At 45.0% G+C, this 6,000-nt stretch overlaps 1 pseudogene; it reads right to left on the bottom strand.

Annotated features, from left to right (window-relative positions):
* Positions 1 to 1,578: 1,578 nt before the first annotated feature.
* Positions 1,579 to 2,223, bottom strand: LOC114906856 (annotated as a pseudogene).
* Positions 2,224 to 6,000: the final 3,777 nt, after the last annotated feature.

The following is a 6,000-nucleotide window of genomic DNA, read 5'->3' as shown; positions in this document are numbered from 1 at the left end:
GCGCAGGGGCTTAGTTGCTCTGCGACATGTGGGATCCTCCCAGGCCAGGGCTTGAACCCGTGTCGCCTGCACTGGCAGGCGGATTCTTAACCACTGCGCCAGCAGGGAAGCCCAGCACCATCTTTGAAAAACCCTTTTCTTTTTGTTTTTTTTTTTTGGTGTTTTTTTTTTTTTTTTGGCTTATAAACAGAAATTTATTTCTCATAGCTCTGGAGGCTGGGAAGTCCAAGATCAAGGCCCCAGCAGACTGGGCGTCTGGTGAAGGCCTGCTTCCTGGTTCATAGACAGCTGTCTTCTTGCTGTGTCCTCACATGGTGAAAGGGATGAGGGAGCTCTCTGAGGTCTCTCTTATAAGGGCACTAATCTCATTTATGAGGGCTGTGATTGGGGGTTAGGATCAACACCTTGGCATTCAGCCTACAGCCCAGGCTTAGCACAGTAATGGCACAATAAAAGATGATTACTTGAACATGAATTCAACTGAAATTCAAGTAGAACAAAACCCAAAACCATCTACTTACTCTATAGCTTAAAAAAAACTGTTCACTGTCATCTCCTCTACTAGAGGGAATTAAGCTGGCCTGTTAAGTTGCCTGAGGGGACCACTAAATGTCTAAATTGGGAATCGACTATATTCTATCCAGTTTAACCCTTTCTGTTAACACGGGGAAACAGAGGTCCAGGGAGTTCGAGAAACTGGCCCAGAGACAGACAACAACTTTTGTGCTGGGTCAAGTGTAAGACCAGGGTACCTTTCATTAACACCAACGTCTTTTCATTTATGTGGCCTTTCACAGTTTACCAAGCACCTCTCAGCTCCATGACCTCATTTATTATACTATATCCATGAACTTACAGAGATGGCTTTTGGGGGATTTTTTGCATCCTCAGACCAGTGTTGCAATAGCTTATTCTATACTGACTCTTAAATTTAAAAAATATATATGTACACACACATGTAAATGTGTGTGTACATATATATGCACATATGGAAGACACGGCACCACATCTCCCTGTGTTAACCCCATGCGGGCCACACCCTGGCAGTCACAAAGCACCAACAGAAAATGGTCTTCGGTTTCAGAATTCCCAAGTTGCCACTGATGCTTCAATACTAAAGGGCTTAGAAGTGTTTACACTTTCAAGAGGAGTAGGAATGTTTTAGGCTTCCCTTTAATGAGTCTCATTTTGAGATAGAATGGCAAGGTTGGTCACTCTTCATGCAGTTTTTGTAGTAAGTCTTTCAGGGAATGAATGGTGAAGCCAATTCATTTATCCTCCTGGAATTTGTCTTTCTTCTTTTTCTTTGTTGTGAGGTTATATATTAAAGGTATGGGCATACAGACATTACGAAAGATAAGGGCTATCACGGGAGGGAGGAAATCAGACAATAAATCCAAAGAAACCTACGGAAATTAAAAACCTGAACTCAGGGGCAGGGCAAGAGGCAACACGGTCTTTTCACAGAGCCGTTACACATAATGCAACTGTCCTCAAAAGCAGGAATGGAGAAGACTAGCCATTCAGCTGCAGAACGAAGCTGGGGTCTTGGCTTTAGAGCTTTCACTGTCTTTAGCATTAGGCTGGGCAGCGAGTGCCTTTTCCAGAGTAGGCCAGAGAAGATAAGTCCAGTTTGGTTTTTAAGGCTTGAGTCAGCTCTGTGGCCAGCAGCTCGTGGAGGGACACACCGTAGTGGGAGCACACCCAGTTTCTCCCAGTCCAGTCGTAACGCTTGTGGACACTGGACGGTGAAGACAACCAGATTTGCTCGTTTGGGGTCTGCTTGTTGATGACATACTTTCCTAGATCTCCACCCAGTTTAATTGTTAAAACACCACTCCCAGAGGAGACATCATAGTCTTCAAATGCGTAAGGTTTGTCTGCAAGGTCTTCAAAAAACTCTGCTGAGTCCAGCGTCTCCTCGGCCAGTCTTTCATAGGCGGTATTGTCCTGAGGGCCAGCGTCACCCAAAGTTCCCGTTGTCCTCAAATTCATCCAACAGACACACTGCTTTTTGACATTCAGGATCTGGTTGAGGCAGCAGAGACTCAGATTGGGCTGGCTGGGTGTGCCGGCCGCGGCGGTCCCGGTGCGCAGGCCCCGGCAGCCTTAGAGCCGGGGGTCCTTCGTTGGCCGCGGGGCCCCGGCGCGGGCCTAGGCAGAGCCTGGAGGCGCCGAGCAGGGCAAGAGGCTGGCGGCCGCTCGGCGCCCAGGCGTCCACATCGAAAAACCTTTTTCTCTTCCTAACTGGCAAACATCTGTTTATTCTAAATTTAATTTTTTAAACCCAAGCTGCCTATGGGGAAGATACCCACCCAAACTTTCTCTAGTTCCTTTAAATGAAGAATAAGTTTAAAAAAGAAATATTTTATTTATAGAAGTCTATAGACTCAAAATAGGAATTATCTTTCTTTCTTTATATTTATTTATTTTTGGCCATTTGGCTTGTGGGATCTTAGTTCCCCAACCAGGGACTGAACCCAGGCTCTCAGCAGTGAGAGAACAGAGTCCTAACCACTGGACCACCAGTGAATCCCCCATAGGAATATTTTAGAGTTTCACGTCAACTTCCTAAGATAATGCTCTGTTTTGACAATCTTGTGACAATGTGGAGGATTTCTAGCCAACTTGTAGTGGAAAACACTTTTTTGCCTCTGATGTTATGATTCTACCAACAATGATGGCATTTCATATAATCTAAACAATGTTAGTCCATAAGTAGAAAAGCCCCTTTCAACAGAGATGATTTTATTTTACAGAAAACAAGGGAAGTAATACCAAAGCTCTGTCGTCTCTATTTTTTTGGCCTCATTCCATGAAACAGTTGCTAAGGATATATTAATAAAATGTGTTACAAATGATATTTGCTAAATTTAGAGCAGAATTAGATTCTAGGGCGAAAATCTGGTAACCACTTATCCTTTGTTCTCCAACTGTTATTGTCTTACCACCATATCCCTCACCTTCTCTTGCTACTTACTTTGAATAGTCTTCTCTGGCCATCGTCCAAGCTAGAATATCCCATTTATCAACCAACTGGGTATCGTTGCATTCACATATTTTCAAACCTAATCTCAAATTACTAACCTGCATATAATACTTTGGCTAACTCTACCAGAATAGAGTATGATATCTTGTTTTTAGAAGAACCAAATGTGTCACTATATTTATATTTATGACCGGGTTTAAAAGAGACTCTGGTCATCAGCTTATTCGAGCCACGTTAATTTACGGAGCTGGTATTGCTGGAAGGTCTTTAAATGGCATCCAGACAACAGACTCATGCCACTGTCTTAGAACCAAAAGGGGATGCATTTCAATTAAACACATATTTTAGAAGTATTTGTGTTAGGCACTGTGCCAAGGACTGGGAGAGAATAATAAGCATGGATGTGGTCCCTGCCCATGAAGCTTGTCATCTGGGAAAGATAGATATGTGTGTAAGAAAGATAAGATGTCTGTGTGCAGTGGATGTAAAAACTTCTTAAGGCAGAAATGGAACCAATTTAAGAATCAGGGTTTTAACATTTCCAAAATTAAACCAACAAATATTTTTAAGCACGGTCCCCTGTTGATCCCAACTGTACCTTATTTGGTTGTAATTATCATCCCCTCTGTGCAGAGACAGCAAAGCTCACCAACTGTTCCATATGTGCCCCCATGTTGCCTAGATTCTTTGCAGTGAGGTGGGGTAGCATGACCCATATGGTCACTAGCCAATGAGCAGAACCCTAGAGGAGCTGGTATGAGTTCGTGTCTTGCTCTATTCCCCTAACACTGTGAACACTCAGGACTCATATCGTGATGGTGGATCACAAGACCAAAAGGAGCCTAGGGCAATGAGTAAATCACAGGAAAGGAAGCCCTGCAGAGTTGCCTGAACTGACCAAGAGTTTTATAGAATGAGAAATAAACTTCTGTTAAACAAAATTGTTTAACTGCTGTTAAATAAACTTTTGCCAAAAGAACCTGTCTCATCCTAATGTACTGTCCCAACGCAATAAACAAAAAATGCTCTGAATCTTCATAATAAGAGTTTATTTTGGTTTGCATGCATTTGGCAAATCCCTATTGATCACTTACTATGCGTCAGGCCCTGCTTTAGGTGCCAAGAATACTGTGATGAACAAGACAAAGTCCCTGCAGCCACAAGGAGTTTACATTTTAGTGGGGAAGACAGACAATAAGCAACTAAAAATTTCAGGTAGTGATAAATGCAACAAAAGAAACAAAGACCTTACTTCTTTTTTTGTTGTTGTTATAAATTTATTTATTTACTTTTATTTTTTATTTTTGGCTGCATTGGGTCTTTGCTGCTGTGCGCAGGCTTTCTCTAGTTGTGGCAGGCGGGGGCTGCTCTTCGTTGTGGTGCACGGGCTTCTCATTGCAGTGGCTTCTCTTGCTGCAGAGCACAGGCTGTATGCACACAGGCTTCAGTAGTTGTGGCACGAGGGCTCAGTAGTTGTGGCTCACGGACTGTAGAGCGCAGGCTCAGTAGTTGTGGCGCATGGGCTTAGTTGCTCCCCGGCATGTGGGATCTTCCCGGACCAGGGCTCAAACCCGTGTCCCCTGCCTTGGCAGGCGGATTCTTAACCACTTGCCACCAGGGAAGTCCAAGACCTTACTTCTTAATCTTGCCCTATTTTCACCATGTCTCATCCCTCTCACATTGTTACTTTCCTCCCTACTCAACTCCTATTCCATGCTCCATCATTATGTTCATTGTCGCACCCATATCTTCAACTCACCCTTCTCTCCTCTCTTCATACTTGTCTGAAAAAAGGCCAACCTGGTTAAATCCAATTATTTGCCACCTTTATACCTAATCCTAGTAGCTGAATATGGCTGCTGAAAAACAATAATCCTGACTGTTCTCACTTTGACTTCATGGCCACTAACCTCAATTGGTCCTCCTTGCCGCTGCCTGGCAACCCTACTACATTCTCTTGTCCACTCGTCTCCCATTCTCCTATATGACTAGCACACATTCCTCTCTCCTGAAACCTCCAACTGTCCTCTCCCACACTGACAGTCAATGATTTTGCTCCTGATTTCACTGAGAAGTTCAAAGGAATAAGAACTTCTGAAGTTCCCACAAATCTGCCAACCCCACCCACTGTCTAAAGCTGTATCCTCTGCCTTCCCTTCTGCTACTACGTAGAAATTGTCCTAAGGACAGCTCCTCCACTTGTGTACTAGGTTCCGTTGCCTCTCATCTCCCATGTAGACATGAAGATGTGTCACCTAGATCCCCCTTCAAGGAAGGACCTGTTGCTCAGCTGCAGAGCCCGCAGTCAGCAGACAGCCTCCATGGTCGGCTTCTTCAGCGGCTGCCCCATCTGTGGTCAACTTCATCCCAGGTCATGCCCTTCCTGGAGCAGCTTGCATGCAGTGACTGGGCAAGGCGAGGGTATAAAAGCTCAGCCACGCAGGACACTCTGAAGAGCTGTACTCACTCCAGAACTCCCCATGGAGTTGGCTGAGGCTTGGCCAGTTCTGCTTTACAGTTTGACCTCTTCCTCTGCCCACTCTTGCTTTCTCCCCCTTCCTTTCACAGGCACGGATTCCTAATCAATACCTGACACCCCAGATTCTGTTTCAGCATCTGCTTACAGAGCCCAACTTGACATACCAACTTTAGGTCAGCTCCAGCTATTGTCCCCTCCTCTTTCATCACCAATTTCCCCCTCCCTACTGATTCATTCCCAGCATCACACAAACATACAGTAATATCTCCCTACTTAAGAACCAAACTCTCGGGACTTCCCTGGTGGCGCAGTGGTTACGAATCTGCCTGCCAATGCAGGGGACATGGGTTTGAGCCCTGGTCCAGGAAGATCCCACATGCCGTGGAGCAACTAAACCCGTGCGCCACAACTACTGAACCTGCGCTCTAGAGCACACGAGCCACAACTACTGAGCCCACGTGCCACAACTACTGAAGTCCGCACGCCTAGAACACATGCTCCACAACAAGAGAAGCCACAGCAATGAGAAGCC

The sequence above is a fragment of the Monodon monoceros genome, unplaced genomic scaffold, assembly GCF_005190385.1.
Source record: "Monodon monoceros isolate NGI ecotype Baffin Bay Population unplaced genomic scaffold, NGI_Narwhal_1 Super_Scaffold_3, whole genome shotgun sequence".
Classification (NCBI taxonomy): domain Eukaryota; kingdom Metazoa; phylum Chordata; class Mammalia; order Artiodactyla; family Monodontidae; genus Monodon; species Monodon monoceros.
The sequence above is the reverse complement of the archived record's forward strand: the minus strand, read 5'-3'. Positions and strand labels throughout refer to the sequence as shown.